This window comes from Phalacrocorax aristotelis, chromosome 5 (genome assembly GCF_949628215.1).
Source record: "Phalacrocorax aristotelis chromosome 5, bGulAri2.1, whole genome shotgun sequence".
NCBI lineage: Eukaryota > Metazoa > Chordata > Aves > Suliformes > Phalacrocoracidae > Phalacrocorax > Phalacrocorax aristotelis.
In genome coordinates this window covers 31,548,204-31,574,470 of record NC_134280.1, presented here as the reverse complement: position 1 = coordinate 31,574,470, position 26,267 = coordinate 31,548,204, and the positions used below count along the sequence as shown (strand labels likewise).

Here is a 26,267-nt window from a genome sequence, read left to right as displayed (position 1 = left end):
TGTTAAAGAAGCTGCTACTGCTGTTGTGTTGACAGTGCAGTCTCACTGAGTTGTTATCCTTCTCTGCTGGTAATGGCCAACCTGTCTGGCAGCATTTCAAAATAAACACTCCACATTCAGGGCAGGTAGGCTGGTGTTTGTTGTCCCAACCTTATGCAAAATCCATGCAAGGACTTAGGGTGTTTGAATCTTAATTGGAACAGCACTAAAAGATAGTGCTTGTGCTATGAGATGTTTCTAAATGATGGTAGCTCTTCAGGGTCCTGGTTGGTTTTGTTAGAAACCTGTGCAGACCCTGCCCTGAAGGTTCAGCGCTGGGGTGTTCACCTGAGTGCTCTCTGTGGCATGTGGCTTTTATCGCTGCTGAAGACGATGCATGCTGGCAGATCAGGACTTGAGGCTTTCTTACTGGTTTAGGTACAACTGCCAAGAAAGAGTATTTGAGCTTTGGATGAATCTAAGCTCAAACATGTACTCAAATGGTCATTTCAGACAATTACTTTTTCGTAATGTAAAAAAACAGCTTTCAGTGTGTACTGTCCTACATGGATCCAGTTTGTGGATTCCACTTCTGCACTACACTTAAACGGTCCACTTTTAGTATTTAAATTATAGTGCTGTGTATGGTTCTCTGTGTAAAATTACATGCAACAAAAGCCTTGCATGTGAAGTCTGGGTGTGGTGGTACTTTGGAGTGGGAATGTATTCAGAGACTGTGATTTATACTAGCAGTGGAAAAACCTGTAAGTCCCAAAATTTCATCGCTGTGGGACTTCTCCTTTCTGTGTTGATGGAGGGAGTAACTATCTTGTGCAGTAATACTAGCCTGTACAGAATTTGATTTAGTGATCTTTAGGACTTGGTCTGAACGAAATGTTGCCTTACTTGTAATTCTGTTTTCCAATAATAACTTAGTACTGGCTAGAAATAATTTTGAGTTGGCTGGTTTGTTAAGCTGCTGGCATGAAGTTGTGCTTTGTTAGGATCAGAGCTTGTGTTCCTTGCTCTGGAGTAATGAGGAGAGGGATGGTGTGGAGATAGACTGCTTGCACAGCACTCAGGTGGAGAGAGGCTTCCCCATCTGTTCCCACAGCTCCTGAGGTTTCCCATGTACTGTAGCCACTTTGTTACTAAAGTGAAAGAAAGAAACCTACTTCTCATTAAAATCCTCAAATAACTTGAGGGTTTCTTCCTCCACAGTAGCCAAATTATGTTGTGTACAAACACAGTGGAAGCCAGAAAGGGTTGGATGATTCATCTTGCCAGCAGAGAGGCAGCCAGGTCTGAAACATAAGGAAAGAGCAGCAGAAAGGAGTCAAAAGATCAGGTGTACTATTAGATGGACAGAGCTGTAGCATGAGTAAGGGCAAGAGGTGTATCTGCCAATGGTGCCCTGAAGCGAAGAGGTCTGCAGTACAAGGCAAATACAGGTGAAGTAGAGCAGCTGCTGTGGCTGTGTAAGAAGAGTGCCTGGAGGCTTCTAGTAGTGAAGAGAGCAGAAGATAGTGGTTCAAAGGAGCCCTGGTGAGGAAGAAAGGTCAGCAAATATCCCAGGAACTGGAAGGAGCTCTGGCAGTCAGAGGGCACCAGGTTTTTGTCCATGTCTGTTTAGGTACTCAAGTGAGTATGGAAGTTTGTGAGGTGAGGGTGAAAAGGGGCAATTACAGGGAATATTTGTTGTGTATAGTGGTAATACAAGATCAGGGCTTCCCTGGCCCTGATGGGGTTTTCCACAGGTTAGGGCCATTTGGTTAAGGATCTGGTAGAAATGATGGGCTTGCAGCAGTTTGTATGTTATGGATTTAGAGTGATATTCTCCTGGGGCTTATGCTCACTGAAATCCACAAGTACAGAGCTTGGCCTGTTATCATTGCTTCCTTGTCACTCAATAAAAACAGTTGTGCCTTTATTATCTGTTGTTAAAAACCACACACCTGTTTAACATCTGTCCTCTTGTGCCTTGTTGACCCACGTATGCTGATTCTTTACCGAATTGCTGGTGGATTGGAAGGTTTTGCAGAAGGCTAGAGAACATGGTTGGCATAGAGTTGATTGTGATAGCTGCACTGACTTTTTTTAATTGTGGTAATTATTTTTATCCTAAAAGAAGTAAAACAAATATCCAACTAGTGATGTGTTGGGGAAACCTTAAGCTGAGCAGACAATCAGCTTTACATCAGCTCAGCTCTGACTCTCTAGTGTTTATCTTTGTGTGAAAGGGGACTATGGAAAATGTCATAATTTTTCTGGCACATGCTGAAGACAGGAAATACTCAACATCAGTGGAGTTGTACTTCTGTGATACTGGTGTAAAATCAGTATCTTGCCTTATGATGTTTTTAATATTAGTCTCGGGTTTTGTTGTGTAGTTATTTTTTTTACATCAAGTTTACTGGGCTTTTTGATACAAGATGATTCTAATGGTGTACTATTGGGTCTGCGTAACAGCACGGCCTGTAACCTCACAATTTTTTCCCGTCATGAGACACAAATCCTTCACATGTCTGAAATAAGGGCAGTCTGTGTCCTCTGCAGCTTAGTTTCTGGGGAACAGATATTTCAAACTAAGGTCCTGTCAGAGCTCTCTCTGTATTAGAAGTTTTGCAGCACACTTGATGTGAGTAGGAGTTTGGCTCTATGTCATTAGCCAAGAATACAGCATGAGAGAGACAGCTGTGGAGCAGGCTGCAGCAGTGTGCTCCCTTTCACTCCACTAGTCTTGTGTTTATGTAGTGCTCAGTACTGAAACTTCTGGCAGTTCTGTGAGCGGGTTCACAGTCCACAGAGTGTGTCGGGATGAAGAGTAATCTATGATGTGAAGTGTTGTATTTTATTTTGTAGTAAAGAGAGTAAGCCTACAAAACCAAGGAAGTTCTGAACAAGGGCAGGCATTTGGCAGTCTGGAAGGGCACTCTGCTATTCCCTAATCGGGCAACAGATGGTCATGTACGTAAATTCATCCATTGCACTGCTATCACTTGACAAAGAATGATGGGTTGCCTTTCTTTATACTAATGGGAATGAGCTGAAGTTCCCCAGTTAGCATTTTAACAAGTGATGCCCTTCTCTTAAGTTACGCTGTATCCAACCCTGAATATTTTGCACATTACCCTATAGATGAGGAAAGGTTGGAAGCTTCTAATTGCCTTGCTACTGTTGGATTTTCAGAGATGGTGAGTGCAGAAAGTTCTAACTGGAATTGTGTGCAGTCAGGTCCTCTGAAAATCAGGCTGTAGGTGAATGGTGGTACCTTCCAAAGCATTTTAATGAGAATTGCCAAAGAGCAAAACCAGATTTATTAAGCTATAACAAGGGGCTTATTAAATGGAAGAGGGATCATCTTGCAGTTGCAAGGTCTATTAAACTGCAAAAAGGTTAGTCATTACCATTGTTGCATCATATTAAAGGAATGAAGTAACGTAAATGAAATAATTAAACTGAATAGAACACAAACTATCATTCACGACTAAAGCAAATATCTTCCTTTTGGAGAGCAGGTTAGCCTGATATTAAAGGTTCCTTTTCTGTAAATTAAAAAGAAAAAAATCAAGATTACTGGTACTTAGGACAAAAAATAGATATTGGTACCATGGTAGAGTGCTTATCCTGGGCTGAACTCAGCCTATGAGGCTCAGCATCCTTACTGAGCTGCCTGTGAAGTTGGAGCCCAACTCTTCAGAAGTGGTTTAATAGAGGGAAATGGTCAAATAGCATTGTAGCAAGGGCTGTTTGCTGCAGTGCCAAAAGACCTGGGCATAACTCACTTTGAAATCTTGGGCTGTAAGGTAGGAGTGTGATGAAGGTGCTGTGCCACATGTGTATGGGAGCAAAGCTCTTGCGGAGCTGCATTCTTGCTGCAGGCCTTATGGCAGGCACAGAGAACTGCTGGAACTGGCGCCAGCTGGCAGCTGGAATGGTTTGGGATGACTGTTGCTGAGTGTGCTGGTTTTTTCCTTAAACAAATTTGGTACCAGACTTCATAAAAGGCTTCACCTTTTGCTAGTTTAGGATTTTCTGGGAGGGACCTCAGGGACTGTTCCACACTACACTTTTTTGGACATTTTCACGTTGCAGAACTGGCCACAGGAAAGAGCTTTGGGAAGGAATCTGCTGTTAATTGAAATGGAAAATATAGGGATACACTATATAGGCTCTTGAACAGCAGACGGACTCCTTAAGAGACAAGCCATAAATTGTTAAGCCTCCATGTTAACACAAATATAGAAAGGTACCTTCTAATGGATTAAAGTTCAAAAACAAAAACAAAACCTCAACTAACCAATGTCCCTCACCCCCCCCACCCCCTCCCCCCCCAAAAAACCCCAAACCCCAAACAACACCACACACATACACAGAAGTATACAAATAAACTGTGTATTTAAAGGAAACACCCAAAGAGCTGTTGGATGGTGGCAATGGGATGGGAATGTATCAGCCACTCGTATTCTGCACTATTTGAACTCTGCTACTTAAGCTTTTCAGCACATGTGATACAAGGAAGTCTTAAGAAGTATGTGTATGATCTGTCTTGTTATACATACAGAGATAAAGATAGTATTTACTCTGGTCTGGCTCTATGCTTTCTTATGTGACAGGTTTAAATTTTTGTGTAGCTTCTTCCTTGAAAGAGTCTACCAGATTAACCTCCCACAGCTTCATCCTGCATCAGGATCAACCTAGGAAGGGGAGTCGGGCCCAGTCCTTGCCTGTTTCTAGCTGTCTCCCCAGGTTGTTTGGGATGCTGTTTCCATATTCAGAATATAGGCTGAAACCTGGAGCCATCCCAGAGTCTATTTGCTTTTGATTAGGATTTTTTTGTTGTTTTTAAAACAAAATATGAAAAAAATAAGATGTTAATTTTTGCCTCAAAGTGGCTAATGAATTCAGGCTGATAATTTGTATAAAAGATTTGGCCTGAAATTGTGTGAAGTAAATGAGCTCTCATAATTCCTTGAAAGGAGAAGCCAAGAAGAGAACTGCTAATAAAGTCCTAACCATTATGTGTTAACAGCCATGTGATAGTATTAATGTGATTACTGACAGATGTGAGCATTCCTCTGTGAGAAACATAAGGAGCTTAAGTGTATTGGACCTCTCATCACTACAATGACAGGCCATATGAAGAACACTTACACAGAGTGTGCATCTTTCAGAACTGTTACAAAATGGCTCTGTAATTCAATTTTTCATATGCAGTTTGTATGTAAACAGTAGGGCCAAAGCAACACCTCAACCTCTGGAAACTTGTCTGTGTTGCTATGAGTTGTAGTTTCTTAGTAATGATTTTTCTTTGGGCATTAATTCTTTGGAATTCCCGTTCTAGTTGTATGGGAATTGATTTGGCAGTTTCTAAGTTTGTCTCTTATATAAAACATGAAAAAAATACATTACTTAACAGTGCTCTGTTCTACTGGTTTAGGTAATGTTTATTAAGCAACCTGGATTGCAGGTCCTGCCCAGCCCTGGCTACATTGCCTCTCTCATCCTGGCTCCCTTGCTGGGGCTTTACCTTGGTCAGGTTCTGAATTATTATTTGATTTATTGTTGGGTTTTTTGTTTGTTTTTCCCAATGGCTCTATTCCTTACTGCCCCATGATACCATAGTAGTCAAATTTAGGTCAAAGTAGTATCCTAAGGAGAGGCTATGTTTCCAGAAGTCTTCTCTTACTCAAATGCCCGGCTGGTGAGAGGAACCAGTTAATGGTATTTCTAGTAAACTGTTGGACTTTATATTCTAGTACCAGACTTTATATTCTAGTTCTACCTTCAGGCTTTAAAAATATATTTTAAAAATATTTTGATTTTAAATAATAAATAATATAAAATAACGATATATTTATATATTTAGACATAGGTAAAGTTTGAAGGTTTTTTACTTAACCATAAGGCATCAGTGCTGAAGAAAGGCAGAGTGGTTCATGTTTGTTCCTTAGCAGGCTAATGTTATATACTGTGTTTGATGATAGTTAATGTTTCTGTTTCGTGTTTGCAGCATGTTTATTTTTGTGGGTGGGGAAGGAGAGATCAGTTGTGCACCAAGGTTTTTTTCTTTATTCCTTGCTTTATGCTGGAAGTTCTGACAATGATCGCAGGGAATTGGGTAAAAAAATGGCCTAATAAAATGAAGAGTGGCTGGTTTGGTTTTATCTGCTACACTTTTTAAAATATGAGAGATTAAAATAATTTTCTCACCTACTACCCCCACATATAAAATGTCCTTCCCATGTGAAAAGTATTTGTATTGCCTTAAAAAAAAATCTTAGAAAAAATCATGTTTCTTCTCATGTCCCTTTACTTTCTCTTTAGAAAAGATCATAGAATCATAGAATTATTAAGGTTGGAAAAGACCTCTATGATCATCAAGTCCAACTGTCAGCCCAACACTACAATGTCTCCTAAACCATGCCCTGAAGCACCACGTTTACACATTTTTTAACACATCCAGGGATGGTAACTCCACCACCTCTCTGGGCAGCCTGTTCCAATGCCTGACCACTCTTTCAGTAAAGAAGTTGTTCCTAATATCCAATCTAAATCTCCCCTGATGCAGCTTGAGGCCATTTGCTCTCATCCTATCACTAATAGCTTGGGAGAAGAGACCAACACCCACCTCACTACAACCTCCTTTCAGGTAGTAGTAGTAAGCGATAAGACTCTCCTCAGCCTCCTTTTCTCCAGACTAAACAACCGCAGTTCCCTCGACCTCTCCTCATAAGACTTGTTTTCCAGACCGTTCACCAGCTTTGCTGCCCTTCTTTGGACACGCTCCAGCAACTCCGTGTCCTTCTTTTAGTAAGGGGCCCAAAACTGAACACAGTATTCGAGGTGCTGCCTCACCGGTGCCAAGTACAGAGCCACAATCACTTTCCTACTCCAGCTGACCACACTATTTCTAATATGAGCCAGTATGCTGTTGGCCTTCTTGGCTACCTGGGCACACTGCTGGCTCGTGTTCAGCCAGCTGTCAACCAACACCTCCAGGTCCTTCTTTGCCAGGCAGCTCTCCAGCCACTCTTCCCCAAGCCTGTGGCATTGCATGGTGGTGTTCTGACCCAAGTGCAAGACCTGGCACTTGGCCTTGTTAAACCTCATACAGTTGACCTCAGCCTATCAATCCAGCCTGTCCAGATTCCTCTGCAGAGCCTTCCTACCCTCAAGCAGATCTACACTTTTGCCCAATTTGTTGTCACCTGCAAATTACTGAGTGCACTAAATCCCCTCATCCAGATCATTGATAAAGATATGAAACAAGACTGATCCAAAAACTAAGCCCTGGGAAACACCGCTTGTGACCGGCCACCAACTGGATTTAGCTCTGTTCACCACAGCTCTCTGGGCCCAGCCACCCAGCCAGTTTTTTACCCAGCAAAGAGTGCACCTGTCCAAGCCATGAGCTGCCAGCTCCTCTGGGAGGATGCTGTGGGAGACAGTGTCAAAGGCTTTGCAAAAGTCCAGCTAGATAACATCCACAGCCTTTCCCTTATTCGCTAGGCAAGTTACCTGGTCATAGAAGGTGATCAGGGTAATGATGTTAATAAGAGTAATTAAAGCATATGTTTTGGAAGTCATCTACTCTAAATAGGGATTTAAATTAACATTTTAGAAGTCTGCTTTTTTTTCTTTCTCCTAAGCTTTTTCCTGGAAATCATGTCAAGCCTCCAGTCAATTCTGCATGCATAGTAGCATGCACTCAGCACACCATTTCTCATCTAGTGGGTCTCATAGTCCTTTAGGTATGTCTGCTCCCTAAACGGATACTGCTGGCAAGAAATAAATGTGAGGAGTGACAGCAGTGAATTTTCAGCCATGCTTCAGGACTTGATAGTTCACTGTTAGTATGGTTTGTGTTAAATGAGGCATTTCAGTATATACAAGATGTGAAAAGATGTAATTGTTTCACTCTTATTTTGTTACTTTGTAATTCTGCTTTTAATGGCCAACATTTACAATGTGCTGTAGTCCTCAACCTACATCAGGAGTTGCTCTTATGGCTTCTCAAGTTCATTGACTTCAGTAATTCCCTAGGAGAAGAGATGTAGTTCTGTACAAAGGAGGCTAAAATAAATTTTATTTTTTAACTTATTGGTCATCAAGGTGGATATGAGGTGGTCCGGCAGTGTGCATGTTTGAAATCCGCAGGGGTGGATATTAAGGTATTTGCTGACATGTGAAAGCTTCAGTTGATTATACTGAGGACTAGAGTTAAAAGGATGATGTTGATCTCATGGGTGATGTGAGCAGGACCTACACCATGCAGGACTGTCTCTGAAAGTCAGGAGACCTTGGAAACAAAGGTAGGTGTAGCCATATTCGTTTTTATTGTGCCGCTCCCTTCTTTTACTTAAGCAGCAAATTTTAGGAAATAAAATGGAAAAATAAATAACATCTACATACTGTGAGTTTGCAAAGCTAAAACAGAAGTCTGATAGTTTGCAAAGCAAAGGTTGGGTTAGAGATGGTAGCTTGGCCACGTTGCATGCACATAACGTTTTCCATGCAACTTTCTGTCATTAACTGTAACATGTTACTATTTTCAGTGTACCATAAAATAAGCAGACACTATCTTGTGGGTGAGTGGGTAATACTGGAACAAACTTTAATCTTGGTATCTCAAAGGTACTTGGAGCAGAGGTGCCAAGTCATCAGTCAGTTGCTGAGGCTCAGCATCAGCAGTAAATAAATACAGACAGGAATTCTGAATAAATGATCCCTACAGAAGGTGCTATGCCAACCAACTGAGGCAAACTGACTTCCTTTAGCAGAGGGTGTATCTGAGTTCACTGAAGGCATTCCAGGTTTGTACCATCATCACTCACTTTTATCCAAACTCATTAGCAGAAAAGACCAAGCTGTATTTTTGCTTTATATTAGCCAAATTCCTTCATAAGTAAAAGACTGCACAAGTATTTCAGCTGAAGCCCAGGCCAAAATGTTTTAAATCATCAAATAAAGAGTAAGTTCCAGCGTGAGAAGTTTGCTTCAAAACTTTGGGGATTATTTTTGTTATTTGTGTGTCATTCCCATGAAAAGGCTGCTTTGACATACAAACTAGTGTTTCATGAAACCACCTGACTCAGGGCTCAAGAGCTCTGCATGATTTCCTTTGTGATGTGAAATACCGCATGGGAATGAGATCTTGTTTACACCCATGACTGAGTCTGACCAAGATCCCCTGGGTAATTTTGCTCCTCCTTCCTATTAAAACTTCAAAAGAGACTAGAGATATATTTACAGTTGTAAATTGATTTCATTATTTTGTTCATTATGATCCCATTCTTAGAATTTGTATGCAACAAGAAAAGAGGGTATTACCACATTCTCAGTGGAGAGAAATAAGGATTGGAGTTTTATATAAGAAGGAATATATCTCATCCCGGGAGCTCTATATTATAAAACATGCTTCGTGGTTGTGTTCAGCTCTCTTAGGGCACCAGGAAGGAGAAGAGAGTAAAGCTGCTTAGACAATAGCTGGCTTGGGAGTTCTCGGTCCTTCTCCTTTCCAGAGATCAGGTCAACTAGGATGGAGTGAGGTGAAATCAGACTTCAGGATCCTGTTGCTGCTGTAGTACTAGATGCTGGGCAGAGTGGGTGCTCTCTGAGCAGGGTGCCATACTTTCTCCAATGGCTGATGCAGCGTGTACACCCCTCTGCTGGGCTACCTTCCAGTAAGGATTCCCAAGGCGATGCTGTCTCCTCCTTTGGACTTTGTGTCCATTTAACGTTGTTATAAAGGCAGAATCAACATTGTCATTATGACATGACAGTGTTGATGAAAAGTTCTGCTTTTTGCATTCATGGTGTGATGGCTTTTTTTCACAAGCACAGTAAGGTTGGCAGTAGACCAAGTTCACTGACGCCCGCTTATCTCTGTGTCCAAGTGTAACTTGAAGGGACGTCTTTAGATGTAGTCTCCAGTTGGGGCTTTTTCGTGATTTTAGTTCTTATTTATCGTAGTCTCTGATATTGGGTAGTACACAGTAAAACCAGTATTGACTGGGTATCAGTATCAGGAGAAGTTGTAAAGCTGTTCTTCAAGATTGAGCTTTTTAATGCACTCTGCAGATTTCACAATATCTGCATGTTCCATGTGTAAAGTGTGTGTCTGCTACAGCTATACTGTGTTGCTTTTGGTACTGATATTAAGCTGCTGTAATGCTGTCTGCTAAATTGCAGCATAAATTCAACATCCACAGCCTTGATGCATTATCCATCATGCATTATGTTCTGTAGATACCCTTTGTCTCCTAAAATAATTCCTCATTTGCTTGAAAGTGTATACACTCAGACATATTTTCTCTGCCTACTGCGTATTTGGATAAGCAAATAACTTTAACTTTTTTAAAAAAGCATCATTTCCATACTTCTGCAGAATATGATTATGTCTTGAAATGCCTATTTTGGTTTTGGAGCAGATAAAAATTGCTTTCTAAAAGTGCTGAATAAAAAACATTTGACAGAGTGAAAGCACAACTGACTTTGCTTAAGTGTGCAAAATATGAAGTACTACTTCCTTCAGAAGCTTCTGTCCTTCTGTTGGGAGACCAAAGACAGATTACAAGGAGGATGTGCCAGTTTTAAAATAGAGATGATTGCACTTTAATTGAAAATGAGTTATTTCAGCTGTCATTAAATGTAGAAGCTGTAAAATGCTTAATTGTTCTGATTTGCTAGAGATGAATGGGAGGATAGTTTTTGCCCAGAAAATGACTTTGTGGATATTTTTTTGAACTTTGTTACGCTTTTTTGGATCATCTTTTAGAATTAATTACAAGGTCATGTACTGTGTAAACTAACATACTCAAATTTACATGGGTCCACACTGAATTTTCTATTAAATCTGTGGAGGTTATTTTTAACTTATTAACACTTATGCTGTCTGCAACACAGTATTTTTTTTTTAGTTCCCCAGCCTCAGTAAGAGGAAGCTTTCCTGGCAGATTAACCTTTCAGTGTGCAAAAATAGTGAGTAAAACTCACAGTGGGCTCCAAGTAGCAGCAGAATTCAATTCAGAGGAGGCAGTTTTCACCCAGAGGCATGGAGAGTCCATAGATTGTGCAAAATCTTTTTCTCATTCTTCTTAGGATCTTGTGGCCCCTGAGCTGTACAAAAATGGAGATCCCATAGCTCCTCTAGGCACTGAACTTATACTGGCTCATCAGGGTATCAGCAATTGTCTTAACCAGGGCTTTCCAGCTTTGTGGTGTTGCTTGGTTACCATCATTCCCACAACTCTCAAATAAAGCAAAGCAAATGTAAAAAAACCTGGTTTCTATTTATGGGCTAGGCTACTATACAGATCCAAACAAAACAGAATTGTAAATCCTCTACAGCTTCTTTAATGATCTTTTTTTTTTTTTCCCCCTCAAGTATTCCACTTGGCTACTCACAAAGGCTTTCTATTTTAAATATGTTTTTTCAGTATATTGGGCTACTTCTAGGATTCTGCACAAACTCATTAAGTTCAGAAGCTGGAATCCTGACTTGGAGCAAGGAATAACAAATAATGGTTTGTGTCGTTGGGCGGTCTTGGTAACTCCAGCTGGGATACTGCCTCTTCAGATATACTTTATGTGCATCCTCAGTTTAGGGCAGGGAAAAGGGTAAAGCTTAGCTTGGAATGTGTTAGGGAATACTTTCTTTAGTAATTACAATAATGAAGAACTGTCATAACAATTTGGCTGAGGATCTCCTGTGATTTTGTGAATATTTCTGGATGTAGCTTCAGAAGTCCTCTCCTGCCCTTAGGGGAATAATTTTGGCATGTGGGCTCATGTGTTTCAGGGAAAATTCTCATCTTAAATCCAATTCACTAATCTTAACAAAGTATACAGACACTTTGAGAACTGAATATAGCATAGGTGCCTGTGTAGCTATTCCATTGTCATCCCCATTCCACGGAGGAATTCTGCAAAATTAAAAATATCAATTTTTTTTATCACCTTCAGGCTGAAAGAGATAACTCAGAGATAGCCATTCCATTGATATATTACAAATGAGTAAAAGTTTATTTTAATGAAGTTAATTCCCATATAAGGCTTCTCTGGGAACATGTGGGTGAGTTTCTTGGTGAACAGAGAGCTTTCCATAAATCTGCTAGGGTCATTAACAGTGTACCTAGAGTCGGTTACATAAATCCTCTTACTGTTTCTGAGAGTGGAGAAAACTAAAATAAATGGAGATATCTGTGAGTCAGCCACAGATTGAAGAAAAATAAACACATCTAAGTAAAACATTCCCAGCTGTGGAAAAAACTATTCCCATCTATCAGAAGTATGGAAAGTGCAGGAAGCAGACAGCAATTCTTGTAGGAAGTAGAACTTCTAAGTGTTGTCTTATGCTTATTGTTTGACACCTAGTGCTTTAGTGGGGCCCATAACTCAGTCCTCTAACCATTCTGGGTTTCCAGTGGGTCTGGTTCTTCTGACAGCGGACTTCTGAGCGAGATTTCTCATCCAGTGAGATAATAGGTATTTAACTGTGTGGTGTTGAATTTCCGGTGCTGTGGGGCTCATGTATGTGTCTGTTACCGGTCCATTCCAGCTTCAGTTCTGTCAGTAGGAATTGGATTAGGCCTTTAATGCTTTGGGAGGAAAATGTTGTCTGGCATTAAGTTAGGAGGAATAACAGATGGAAATAATGGCAGAACTCTTAGAAGAATAAAGCTGTTTACAGACTCTACATGTGGAGCTGTTTTAAAAAAATGTATAGAGGCTGAGGCCCATCCTGATGCTCTAGCTCACACAAAGTTCCCACACAACCAGGAAGATTTTCATAGGCTAGAACAACTGGATATTCAAGTCATTTAAGACATATAGATTGTAGTAAACACCGGAGTGGGTTTGTTTTTTAAATCATGCTATTTCATGCTGGCTGAAACTGAAATGGTGCCAGTTGTATGTCTGATTGCATTGCTAGCTCTCTGCTATGACAGCCTTCAAGAACAATTTTTCTCCTTGACAAGACCACACAGCATTTACAGGTTTTCTTCCTCATTGCAGCTGTTGTTCATTTACTATAATTCCCTCTTGGACCAGTGTTGAACATGGATCCTCTCCTTTGCCCTCCTGTGGTATTGTTATCCCATTTGTGTCACTGGACAGAAATCTGGCATAGGATGAGAGCTGATCCAATCCTGAAACTTTTATTTGGTTGTTTCCCAATCCTAAAGTCAACAGATTTTTATTTTTGCTATAAAATCTTTGGCAAATACCAAAGTTTTAGTCAGGGAGCTTGTGCTGCTTTATAATCATATGCATCTTTTGTTGTAGTAAGAAATGCTCATTGTAAATGTCCATATAAATTGTCCTCTGAAGGCTGAATCCAGCTGATCCTTAACACTGCATTCCCTAGCTGGAGTTAGAAACTGCACAAAATGGAACATGGTGGGTTAGTTGTAAAGGCAGGCAGAATTCAGCTTTGGAGGATGTTGTTATTAATTGGCTGAATACTGAGATGCAAAACAGGAATCTTGCAACTGTGTTGAAGTGTAGCACTGACAGGCAAGGAGCACCCCTTATTTACTTAGGGTAAGTTTGAGACTAAGTATCTTAAGGTTTGACTAAGTGTCAAAGACACGGAGGTTTGCTTTACATGTGCTAAATAACTGCATTGGTAACTGGAGAAGTGATTGACACTAACTCACTAGCTAGGCCAAAATCAAAACCCCAAAAAGTCCAGAATCCTCACCAAAATCTCACTCTTTGTGTGTGTGTACCAGCAGACTCCGAATAGCCTATGCACTCCATCATGTCAGCATTTGATAGAAGATCCTATGCCTTTTGTTTTTTTACACTAGAAGTTTCATCAGTGGCTTCACCAGAGAAATATCCTGGAATGAAAACTAGCCATAGTCCATGGTATCCTTGTGTTATCGGCATTCATACCAGCTCAGCATGCCTGTGATTCCAGAAAAAAAAAAAAGCTTTTAATTTTTGAAAATAAAAACCACCCAGCCCAAAATAAAACCCAAATAAACTATTCCTAACATTAAATGTAGAAGTGACAGGTAAAGGCGTTAGAATTAAATGTGAGCGTTGGAGCCTGCAAGCTAGCAGAACTGTAGTCTTGCACTCTTCCTTATGGTAGTCTTTAGCTGAGCTTGTGAATATGTAGTTTTGAGTTCAGTTTAATGTTCAGCCCTGCAGTATCTCTCTGCTTGTATGCAGGCTACTGCAGGCAGGATCTCATGGCTTCTGCTTAAATCTGGAGTTGTGTTGGATGATAGCTCTGCTTAAGTTGGGGTTTTTGTTTAGAACTGGAGGACTTTATTTTGCTGCTGGCTCCCACAAAGGTAAGAGCTGATTTAGACACAGTCAAATAACTTTCAGTTAATTTCAGTGCTAATCTTTGTCACCGGGCTATACCTAACACTGTATTTTGGACTGTGTTTAGGTTATGTACTCAGTAATGGAGGGCTGAAGGTTATGTTTACTGTTAGGCTCTAGAAGGCTCATAGGTCTACAGTGGAATTAGCAGAGTGGAGTGTTTAGTTTTTTGATCTCTTCTGCATGACAGGTCTGTTGTGAAACCTTAGGTTAAGGTCAGGGTCAGGGCTAGGTATCAGAAGAGAAGTGGTCAAAGAGCTTGGTTTAATCTTCCAAACAGTAAAGATTATTCATATACGATTAGGACTCATGTCCAGAGTGTTATATAGCTCATGGTATGCTTTGATTCTGCTCTTTAGATTCATTAAGGCCCCACCTCTATGAATAGCTGTTGTGACCTAGATTTAATCTTAGTATCTGGTTCTGGTGCTCGTATGTGTCATGTGTCACAATAATAGGATTAGGGAACTGTTAAAAAGGTGAGAGTTCAAGATGGGGAGGGATTTAAGTGCTTGGTTTATTTGTATGTTCTCCAGGGCTGTAGAGCTGTGGTGAGCACTGAGTCCTGCTGCTTCTTTTGGCTTATGTTAGTTTTGGTGCAGTGGTTTGTCACTGAGCTCTGTCTGATGTGAGGTTTGGGGATGTGCTATCTGAATCCCTGCTTTTTTTCTCTTCATACCATGCCATGGGGGACAGTAGGTTGAAGGTTGTAAGAGGGTGTTTCATGTTATCTCCACACACATGGCCTTCACTGGCCACAGATATGCCACAGAGGGATATGGACCACTGTGTTTAAAGTCAGTACTTTTATCTGCAGAGTCACAGCATGCTTTCCTATTTCAGCATCTTTTCTGCATGAAAATAAAAATCACTTTAAGAAATGACCTTTTGTTATGATGGGAAATTACCTTAAACATTTGCAGACGTTAAGCATTGGTATTTTCTTTGATAATACAGAAGTGTAATAAGTTTCCTTTTAAGTGTTGTACCTTTACTCTTGATTTCCTTTCTCCTCCCTTGAGTCATTATTTCCTGCATAATGTTTTCTTTGATAATATGCCATGGAACATTGAGTAAGGACAAAAAGGTGAGTTAGGAAGGTAACCAAATTATGGAGAGATGTCCCATAAGAATCCTTTTCTCTTTTTTTTTTTTTCAAGGTATTACATCTCATCTGGTCAAACTTGATAGGTGTGGTATTGTTTAGAAAGAGCAAACCTTTACAACATCCAGTAAAACCTTTCTTTTTTAATTTTACATATGATATATAGCTGTCTTGGTTATCTGCTTTTTTTCTTTTTACTTTGTGATGCAAACCAAAAACTTTTGATTTAGTTTTTTTGCTTGTGTTCCTTTGTCTTTTAAAATATTCTTTAATAGTAGCAGCCCTCAAAGTACAAGAATTACAATTCTAGCATGAGTAATTCCATATCAGTGACTGTATTTCATACCTGAGACCACATGAAGAAAAGGGATTCTGAGATTACCTGTCACTTTGGCCTTCAATATTTCATGAAGTTCAAGAGGACAAAAATGGTCAGAATTCACAGAGCAGAAAAAAAATATTTTTTAAGTTGTAAAACTCTTTCTATTTGATTTTTCAGTTTTTAATTTTCCACTGAAGTTGGAGAGGAAACACTCCTACAATTTGGGTTGAAAAAGATCAAAACTGGGGTTTAGCAGATGGTGTGTTAAATGGTGGAGAAAAGCAGAACCGGTAGGATGCCTCAGTACAGTAATGTGCAGGATTTAATTTGTTCTGTTTAAATCTTAAAAATACCACCTGCAGACTACAGACATTACTGGAAGGAGTTAGCTGTCCATATGTCGGTATAAGAAATGCAGTAACTATTAGGAATGTTGCTGTCTGTCTCTAGTCAGGTGTTCACTAGACAAAAGGCATGCACAGCATCTCCCTCATTCTCAGCCATTCCTTGTGACCCATTGAATGGCATGAATAGCCAAGCCTTGCCCTTGCTTGAACGAAGTACTGGTAGGGACATGGCATAGGTCTCTTCCCAAGCTCTTGGTTAGGGTATTCTGCCCAAAGTTATGGAGGTGCGTATGCTTCCCTCACCAGATTTCCAGCCCTTCTATTCATCTTGTGGATCTGTGCCTGTTGTGTAGATTCCAAAACTTGGAAGTGCTCTTTTAACACTGTGACATGTGTGAGTATTTGTATTTCATCATTGAAGCATCACATTTTAAATTGCTCCATTCATTCCTTTGATTTTGAACATATCTGTGACTCAGCAAGCCATGCGGCAATGTGTGTTTAGATTGCAATGGACTTTGGGACCTAAGCTGTGAGCCTTTGCTGTGGGAGTATTTGCTAAGTGAAATGCTTTGGGGAACACCTGGCCGTTTAAGGTGCAGAAGCAGTTAAGAGCTTTCTACCTTGCTTTAAAATAAAACCTGTGACTCTGGCAGGACTTTTGCACTCTAAAACTTCACTTTGGCTTTGGCAAAATTTGTAGTTTCAGTAAGGATGGAATGGATTAAGCAGGACAGCAGTCACAAAATTCAGAGAGAATGAGTATTTTGTAATACAGAAGGAAAAATAAGTCTGCAAGACAATCCAGTCATAGTGGCTTAGTAGAGGCTAATTTCAGCAGTCAGGATGTTCAGAAATGTTATACTTCTAGGGTTAGCTGAGGGACTGCTGAACTGGTCTTAACCCAAAGCAAACAAGGACCAGTGTGCAACTCAGGTAGCAACTAGAAAAGAATAATTCCTGTCTGGCATGCATGGTTAAATCATAGACCTGTTTATGACTGCCTTCTCCTTGCAACTGCAGAAAAAAGTACAAAACTTACCTATTACTTCTTCCCCCCTCCACTCTGCTGTTGAAATTGGGAAATCAGTTTCTGTTCATCTGTGTATGGACATAGGCACTCAGCTGTCCATGTGGTTCTATGTCTTTAACTTTGGGGACAATTCCTCTGAAATTTATGTGCAAATCAGAAAGGCCTTGTATTGCAGGCAAAGTGCTTGTGTCAGTCTTTGGGCTTCCCTTTGTTTCAGCTGAGTTAGTATTCTTGAGACGATAACGTTGCTTATTGGAGAATGACCACACTGAAACTGCACTGGTGCTGGTGAAAGGGATTTGACTAGTAACTGGTGAGTCACTGTAACTTGCACCTACATCCCTTTTGCATTAATGGGTAGAGTGGTATTTTAAGGTTTATCTTTCTGCACATCCCAGTGTGGTGGCTAGTTTGAGTTTAAAATATGAGTTAATTTTTAAAATGAGTTTGTTTTACTGTGCTAATTGTATGTCTGGTCAGGAATGGGGCTAACAACAAGCAATAGCATGCTCACATGACAGTGAAGATAAGCCCTGTGAAAATTGGTAAGGGCATCTATCAGCACCCTTGTATGTTGACCAAAGCAGTAAGGGAATGAGGGATATTTTTTCACAAAAGTCTCCTGTAAAGAGAGCAGTAAAGTAAATCAAAACTAAATTAACTAATAACTTTCTTTTTAACTTCCAGCTGTTTTTGCAGGAGATACAGTCTATTGGAGAAGATAGAAAAATAAGAACAGAAACTGGAGTCATTCACAGTGGTAAGATACCTTTTGTAGCTCTCTCTGCTCATCGTTGTGACTGGCATGTGACTGGGTAAGTTCAGAAACTTGTAAGTCATGCTTTCAACCTATACTTTACAATTGAGTTCATCAGGTTTCTTGAGCTATCCTGCTAAAGCTGATCATAGTTCCACATGCCACAGTGATCACAGGGGAAAAAAAAAAGACAAATGCAACAATTAGTAAAATGGTGCTTTCTAAATTCTTTACTGTGTAGCTTTGACTTCTTACAAAGACACAGGTTAGTGGGTAAGTGTGCCTGCTTTCACATTGCACATGTGTGTGATGGATAACAAATAGGAAGGTATGTTGTTTGTAGATCTGTCAGTGTGGGGCCAAGAAGCCAGGAACTCTGGGGGCTTCTTTCACCAGGGCAGTGCAGCCTATTTGAGCATCTCGAAAGCTGCTTTGGTTCCTGTTTTGTTTGCAGTCTGTTCTTCACCACTCTAGTTAAATTTCTCCTTTATCTTCTTTCTCTGTGTCATTAAGTTGATCAGCTCATATTGTATTGTCCTACTGCTTCTCCTCATCTTTTTTTAATTGTTCGAACTGGTGTGAAGATGTATTTTGGTTTGCAACTGAAAGTTCTGCTGAAATGGTGTTCTGAAACATCTCACACTAAGTATAGGGTCCAAGGTGATGTTCAGAGGATGGTGGGAAAGGACAGCTTCATAGTAATTAAAAAAAAAAAAAAAAAGATAAACCTGTAGACTGCAAAACTGGGTCAGTTCCTGACCAGACCTTGAGCAGTCAGAAATAGATGGCCTACCTAGAGAGCAAGATACCTTGGAAGCATCTCATCCCTGCTCAGCAATGTTACACAGCACAGGGATTTCTCAGAAGTATAGTGCTAGTGTTCAATAATTTCAGTGAAAAGATGGTAGTTTTTCAGCTGTACTTGGTCTTGCACATCAGAATAATGTCTCGTGGCTCTGAAAATAGGGAATTTGTTGCTGGCCTGTTAGTAAAGGTCCAGATTTGTGGACCAGATCATGTACTTGGAGGGTCAGTAGTAGGGAGGTCAGTAAAGCCCTTGGACTTGTAAAGGACTGGTTTTCCAGCTCTGAGGAACCTTTAGGTTGTTAAAAGATAGCTGGTGTGTGTAAATGTTCTTTCTGGAAATGAGGCCAACATTTTTAATCAACTCTGAAAATGTTTTGCTATCGTGTCTCTCCACTTCTCTACTCATCAGTAAAATGATAATACTAAATGCTTCCCCAGACTGTAGAGTTGTGCTGAGTATTATACTCAGCTCAGATATTTGGATGTAAAATGCCATACAAATATGGACAGAAATAATAAAATATTGTAGACACTGAATAGTGGGGCAAGTTCTTCATTGGAATCTGAAAGGAGTGTAGTACACCAGTCTGGAATGGGTTTTCTATATGACTTGCTGTGGTGGGTCTCCCCTGGCCAGCAGCCGTGCAGCTGCTCTTTCACTCCCCTCACCAGCTCTCCACAGTGGGACAGGGGGAGATAATATAATAGGAGGAACAAAATCAAGACAAGTTTAATAAGTGAAGAAAAGACAGGGGCTGGGGGAGGTGGGAGGGAGAACCAAGGAAAGGAGATGGCACACCACCTCCCACAGGCAGAGTGATGCCCAGCCAGTATCCAAACAACAGCTACCTTAGAAACAAAAAAACCCATCTTCTTCCTCTACCCCAGTTTTTATTGCTGAGCATGCGAATACGTGGGGTGGACCATCCCTTTGGCAGTCTGGGTCAGCTGTCCCAGCTGTGTCCCCTCCCAGCCTCTTGCCCACCCTCAGCCTACTGGCTGTCGGAGTGTAGTGGGAAGCAGAGAAGGCCTTGACACTATGCAAGCACTGCTCAGCAACAGCCAAAACATTGGTGTGTTATCACCACTGTTGCAGCCACAGATCCAAACCAGGGTACCATATGGGCTGCTATGAAGAAAGTTAACTCCATCCTAGTCAGAATTAGTATGCTTACCTACTTTTAATGTAGTACTAAAAAAAACCATCAGAAGAACAAAATTCTATTATAAGATCTTAAGAGTTTTCTTGATTACAATTGTTTTCTTGCATGTGCAGATGTGACATTGTCATTAGTCCCGTGGGCCTTTCTGAAATGGTTCAAAAAGACCCTAAGTATGTGAAGTTCATTTTACTCTGAAAAATGTCTCAAAACATTGAAGTTTCATGGAATTCAGGAGTACTTAAGTGCTTTTCTGAATATAGGGGCTGCATGTTCAAGCTGCCTCTGTCCTGCAAGAGCAATCCTGAAGGAAGGGCTGATGTTCACACTGGGCAAAATATCTCAGAAATGGGTAGTTCTGTAACTACCTATAGATGCATCTTGTTACTGTCTGTATAAATATGTAAATTTGTACCTTAAAATAAACTCTAAAAGTTTTCTGAAATGAATCGTCTGCATTTATCGTGAGACTGGACAGATAAAATGCTTTCAAAATTAAAGCATTAAGAGTCAGAATTATGTGATTATCCTAAGAGATTGAAAAATAAATGAAAGAAAAGATCTGACTTAGGGATGAAATCTTATTTTGCTTCTGAAGAAAAAAAAATTTAGTGAATCACTACTGGAGGTGTCCCTGTTCTTCCCTGTACAACTTGATTTTTGATCATGTATGCTGCTGTCAATGAAAAATAACTGGCAGCTGTGTGACGCAAAGAGCTCAAGAATTAATTCAGATTAGATTTCACTGATTGCTTTGATCAGTATCAAAGTCTGAACCTGAAAGGTTGAGCTTTCACATAATTTTCTGAGGAAATCAGCGAGGTTAAAGGAGAATCTTGGGTTCTTGAAGAGATTCTTTATTTTTAGGATGTTTGGACTTCTCTGTTGTTACTGCTGGCCCTTTTTCACTTCTGTTAATATTAAGATGGGTAAGCATTTGTGATGAAAAGCATCACAGTCTTTGAGCGTAAGCAGTGTGGCTGGTTTGAATGTAAGAGTTCGAGGTGGCCATCTTCAAATCTCTTAGTGGATTTGTCAGTTGATGCTATCCAATTCCAGGAGAGAGATTACATTATGGGATTTGGTTGGTCATGTGGTAAGCACAGTGAAACTGAAACTTTAGTGTCTTTGTAAGAGTTGTTATGCAATTTCTCATGTCTTTTCGATACTGAAGTGCTGATTTGAATGAAGATTTCCTTGAATGATGGGGAAGAGTGAACATATTCATAAAAAACAGCCTACAGTGAAGGCAGGACATAATTGCCCCCCTCCAGTATGTTCTGAAATGTTTCATGCTGTAAAGGTTCCTGATGACAGCAAGTGGTTTTTCTTTGCTAGTGGTAGCTTGCATTTTTGTTCTGTCTGTGGAGCATGCACTTAGAGTAGGTTAGAAGAATTACGGGTATCTTTATCCTCAGCAACAGAGGAACAAACACCTTCTCTAAGGGCAGTAGGATGGAGTCTTGTGTTCTGCTACAATGGAGAACCAGGGCAGTAATTTGTGCCCTGTCCAAAAGCAGGGTGTATGTGGGGATAAAGTGGTGAAAGAGTTCTTGTATTTTTTCTCCAACTGCATAGGTCAGGCAGTTTAAAAAGAGCCAAAGCATTCCCTGTTTGCTGTGTTCTGATTGTGAGCAAGGTGGCTAGACTGTCTGGTCTCAGTTAATGAGCAGAACCCCTGGTAAAATAATGATGGATAAAGTTCAGCTCTTGGAACAACTCTACCTGTGTCAGTATTATTGGGAACTCTGCCTGTTTAAGGAAGACAAGCCAGTGGAGCCGAATCTCATCCTGTGTAAATTGCTTCTCATATATGGGTGGGTTTTTTCGTTGTTGTTTTTTTATTGGTAGAGAGGAGAGTCCAAATATTGAGCAACTGTAGAGCCAGCTCTCTTCAGCCAGAATCCTTGGTTCTGTGGATGCCAGCAACAGAGCTTTGTTAACCACAGAATCTAGTCACAGCTCACATCTGCTGCCTGCAGAGCCAGTCCTGCGCATTTTAGTATGTGGCTAAATTGGAGATGTGAATTTGTGGCCATTCTGACTGTGTGGCTCTGTCTACAGTAAGAAATCTGTACAAATGATGACCAGAACTGTTCTTTGTGAATGAAGAGGATAACTTTGTGCACGGCTTCATGAAAATATAGTCAGAGACTTAAAATAAGACTAGCTGTTCCGGAAACACCTTTGCCTTTACTTGGGGTGGCTCTAGAAGAGCGAAGGAAAGGCATGACTGATACAGGGCCTTACCTGACAATAAACACTGTGGGCAGCTCTTCTGTGACTGCACAAGTCACAGTAACTTCCTGCTTTGATAAGTTGAACTTCTCTTATCCCAAGTTTTTCTGTGATTTCAGCTCTCTGGGGAAGGATAACTAGCTCACAGGGAATTCGATTAGATTTTTTGGAGAAACCTTGTTCAGCAGATGTTTGACAAATGTTTCGGTTATGACGAAGTAACTCAATCCACCCCAACAAAACCCCTGTTTGATTGGAAAATTCCTAGCCGAGCCAGTTTATTGTCTGCCAGTTCTTACCACTTACAGGATGGCTAGAGCAGTTGAGATACTGAGAATTTAGCTTGCTTAGTGTGGTAACTGTTAACTGGCACCATTTCTTTGGTAGTGTCTACATGCAATATATAGGAGTTTGTAAGTACTATTGAATGTTGCTAATTAACAGCAGTGGGACGAGGGATTTAGCAGTTAAGGCAATTCTGAAGTTCCCATACAAAACATGTTTTTCTGTCCACTTATCTGAAATGTGCTGTATCCATGTTTGCCCAAGTAATGTGGATATGGCATCCTTTATCACACTGACAGTTTGAACAGGTAGAGCGTTGCTGGTAGCTGCAAATGAGAGCTTAATTTGATGCTTTTGAACACTAGATTCTGTGGAGCAAATAGCATGTTATTTTATCCTACAAAGCTATGCTAAACATTAATTTGCAGAAATTCTGGACAGATGTAAAGTAAAGGTCTGTCTAATGTGCCACAGATTTTATCAGTTCATGGATTGTGGCATGCCAAAGATCACCTCCAGCGAACTGGCAAAAACAGATGAGCTGAGAAATGCTCTAGAGTATGTATTTGTGCTGTACTGTGTAACTGATCTTACCTGTCTTGGAGAAAAATACACTCAAAATAAAACGTACATTCATTTTCTTGAAAATGTTCCCCGACAAATGAACAAAATACCTTCTTTTTATTCTGTTGATAAAATTACTCCATTTGCTGTCCACATGTTGCGTTCATTTCCGTGGCTAGTCAAACAGCTTTCTTTATCAGGGTTGCCCTTGCCAAGTTAAGAAATCTGTGATTTTTTTTTAAAAAGCTTCTTATATGGCTGGCTAAACAAGGGCCTTCGTTCATGCATGTCAGGCAACACATCATATGCTATTGACCTTCAGAAGCAGAAAGTTTTCTGGCATTGTCTCCTGGCTATTGGGATGGGGGTGGGAGAGGGGGCTGCTTAAGGTGCCTTTGCGTATTTTTGGCAGTACACAGTCTGCATTGACTGACTGTAGTTTTACAATTAATTTTGATGTACCTGGGTAGTGTGGGTTTCATCTGAAAAGAATAATTTTTTTTGGGGGGGGGGGGGGGGGGGGGGGGGGGGGGTGTTTCTCTAAAAAAGTGTAGTTCAAAGTCCAATAAGTACTGTAATAGTTACTTACTTTAATTTGTAACAGCAATTAGGTTGAAGTGCTATATGAACAATTAGAGGTTAACTTATTTATATGCTTTTGTTGTTGTTTCCAAGAATACCTTTTGTTAACATAGGAAATCCTTGGGGGTAGGAAGGTGGGGGAGGAGAAGAGGAATGGTAGCATTTGTCGTAAATCTGGGTATACCAAAATGTCAGTGGTATTGCTTCCAGTGTGACTCTATGGGTTATGTTAACATGGGAATACAGCTGGGCCTGTGTCTGTTTGTCATGGGTATACATTAGGTCATTTTAATTGAGGAACTTGTAAGCATTGGTTAGGGGTTTTATGTACATTTTTGTGTACAGGTACATATATATCTATAAAAATAATTTAAAATACTGTTTAAGGAAAAATATGCATCTTCTTCAAAGGACCTATATGGTGTGACTTGGTCTTAGAAAATGAAAGGCTGTATTTAATTTCAGTGTCTGGTTTTGGGAGGTTCAGACTGCTCTGGCACATTTAAATCAAATACTTTACCTTCAAGTATATGCATAACCTCACTGACTCATAAAGTATGCTTACATTTGCTTTGAACATACGTTAGTCACTTGAAGCTTAGCTGCATTAAGACTTCTTTAGGTCTGTCTTGCCTCCAGTTGAGTATCTGGCTTTATCAGGCTTCATCAAAAGCACTTCACTTCAGGGAGCTCTCTTGGAGCCCTGGTAAAGTTCCCTTTCCCAAGCTCGCTGTAAACTTGCCAACTCATCATCGTGAATGCAGTGCTTCCCTGCATTCTCAGCCAGGGCAGCTCTGACGACTGCGCAAGATGCCACTGCCCAGAGGCTTCTTTTCTATGTCTGCAGCTATGGTGGGGGACTCTGCTGTCCTGTTCTGTGGCACCAGCAAAAAGCTGGTTAAAGCCCATGTAGCTCCTTGAATTCGAAGTTGTTGTTCCAACCTGTATTTGCTGAGAATCAGTCCTTCACATCTAGGAAGGGTAAACTGACTCTTCAAAGATGTCTGAGAAGGAAAGATGGTGTGGACTTAAAACACTTAATAGAAAGAAGGCTGAAAGGTGAATAGCTCCAGGACTTTCTTTGAACTTGAGATTTATTCCAAGATAATGAGAATTTACTGTAACAATTATACAGTACCAGTCTGCTGGTAGAAGTTTGATTGCTTGTGACAATTTTATTGCTTACCATCTAAAAGAAGTGTGAATTCAAACACTTCCTGACATTGACTTTTGTCCCTCTATTCTTTGTCTAGAGAAACCACTGTGACTGAGGCAAGGTATACCACTACGTTACATACTTTGCTATTAGCATGCCCATGCCATACCCTTCTGGCAGTCCACATTTGGGCAACCACAGAAGCAGATTAACTGACACTGTGTCTTGGCATACCATTCTGAGCTGAAATAGGAGCCAATGTAAATTACTTAATGACTCGGGCCCCTGGCAAGAATGACTTGGAAGATAATACTTAGTTTTTTAAAACTGAAAGTTAACCTTTATTTTGTTTGCTTTTTTTGCAAGGGGTTCATGCAAATGTAGAATTTTAGTAGATTGCGTTGTGCTATTTCAGTGCTCTTTATCAGTATGTTTGGCAAGATTCCTTCAGGCACTTGAGGATGAGCAAGATGGTAGTGTTTATTTTGGCAAGCATTGCTGTGGAAAGTGCGTTTTCTCAGTCTGAAATTTTCTTTCCAGATCCCCCATCCCTACCTTCTGCATATCAGAGAGGACCATTTTACTGGCCATGTAGCTGAATTTAGCTATTCTGAACTGGGCTCATATCTACTAGTGAGATATATGTAGTAAAACTGGGAATTTTGGACAGCTTCAGTTTATGCTGAATCAGTGGTGCTCTTCAGATGCTCCTCTAGACTGCCAGCCAGCAGAACATAGGCTCTAGGCTCTCAGCAGTGATTCTGTTGCAGTGTGGGGAGGGTGATGAGGGAGTCTAGGTACGTGTAATGTGCCTGCCTCTGTACAGAGAGATAGAGATACATACCTCGGCAGGTACATACAGACTATCTACTTTGTACTGGTACCAGTTTGTTCTAACATGGATACATTGTTCTGCACAGGATGCGCGTCTCACCTTCTGTGGCCCAATTCTTCATTCCAATAATTTGCTGTAATTAATGCAGAGCTGGCCTTCTGTCAATGTTGTGATTCAGGTGTCTCATATGGCAGAGTTCTTGGATGTTTCATTACAAATACAGTAAGAACAGGGACCACATTTTGCAATGGGAAAACGCAAGGAGGTGGCAGAGATGGCTTTAGAATTCAGCTTTAAGCATTAGTAAAAAGAAAAGTAATTTCTAATGTTTGGTATTATTGAGCACATTAGGTTAAACTTCCTGAACAAACTGCTCAGAAGTGCAAGAAAAGATCAGCAAAATGTTACCACTTACTATCTCTTTTTTTATTATTAGTGCAAATGCGGGCATATATTCTGCAGCTGTCTCTGTGTTTGGCTGTTTTCCTGAATTTTCTGCCCTTGTGAGCCAGGGGCTATGAGAATAACTTTGATTTATTTCACTGCAGTGTAATGCCACTTACACTGTATTTAAGCTTGAACAGTATTTGCTGTGTAAAGGCTGACTCTGAAGGTACCAACATCTATACTTTCTTAGGGTTTTGTTGTTTTTTTTTTAATTGGTCTCCACTGCTCAGATGCAGGGATGGTGTTAATGACCTAAATATAAGGAACTGTTTTGGTTCCTTCTCAGCTCAATGTATATTCTACA

The 26,267-nt window shown here is 40.4% G+C and overlaps 1 protein-coding gene across 8 annotated transcripts in view; it reads left to right on the top strand.

Moving 5' to 3' along the window:
- Positions 1-26,267, top strand: part of SPATS2L (spermatogenesis associated serine rich 2 like) — an 83,855-nt gene that overhangs the window by 4,814 nt on the left and 52,774 nt on the right. For 5 of the 8 annotated variants that reach the window (XM_075093828.1, XM_075093829.1, XM_075093827.1 and 2 more), the window contains exon 2: positions 17,820-17,947. The gene's annotated coding sequence lies outside the window, so the exon portion shown is untranslated. The remainder of the gene's footprint in view (positions 1-17,819; positions 17,948-26,267) is intronic. The other 3 variants (XM_075093826.1, XM_075093832.1, XM_075093831.1) reach the window with 1 other exon arrangement.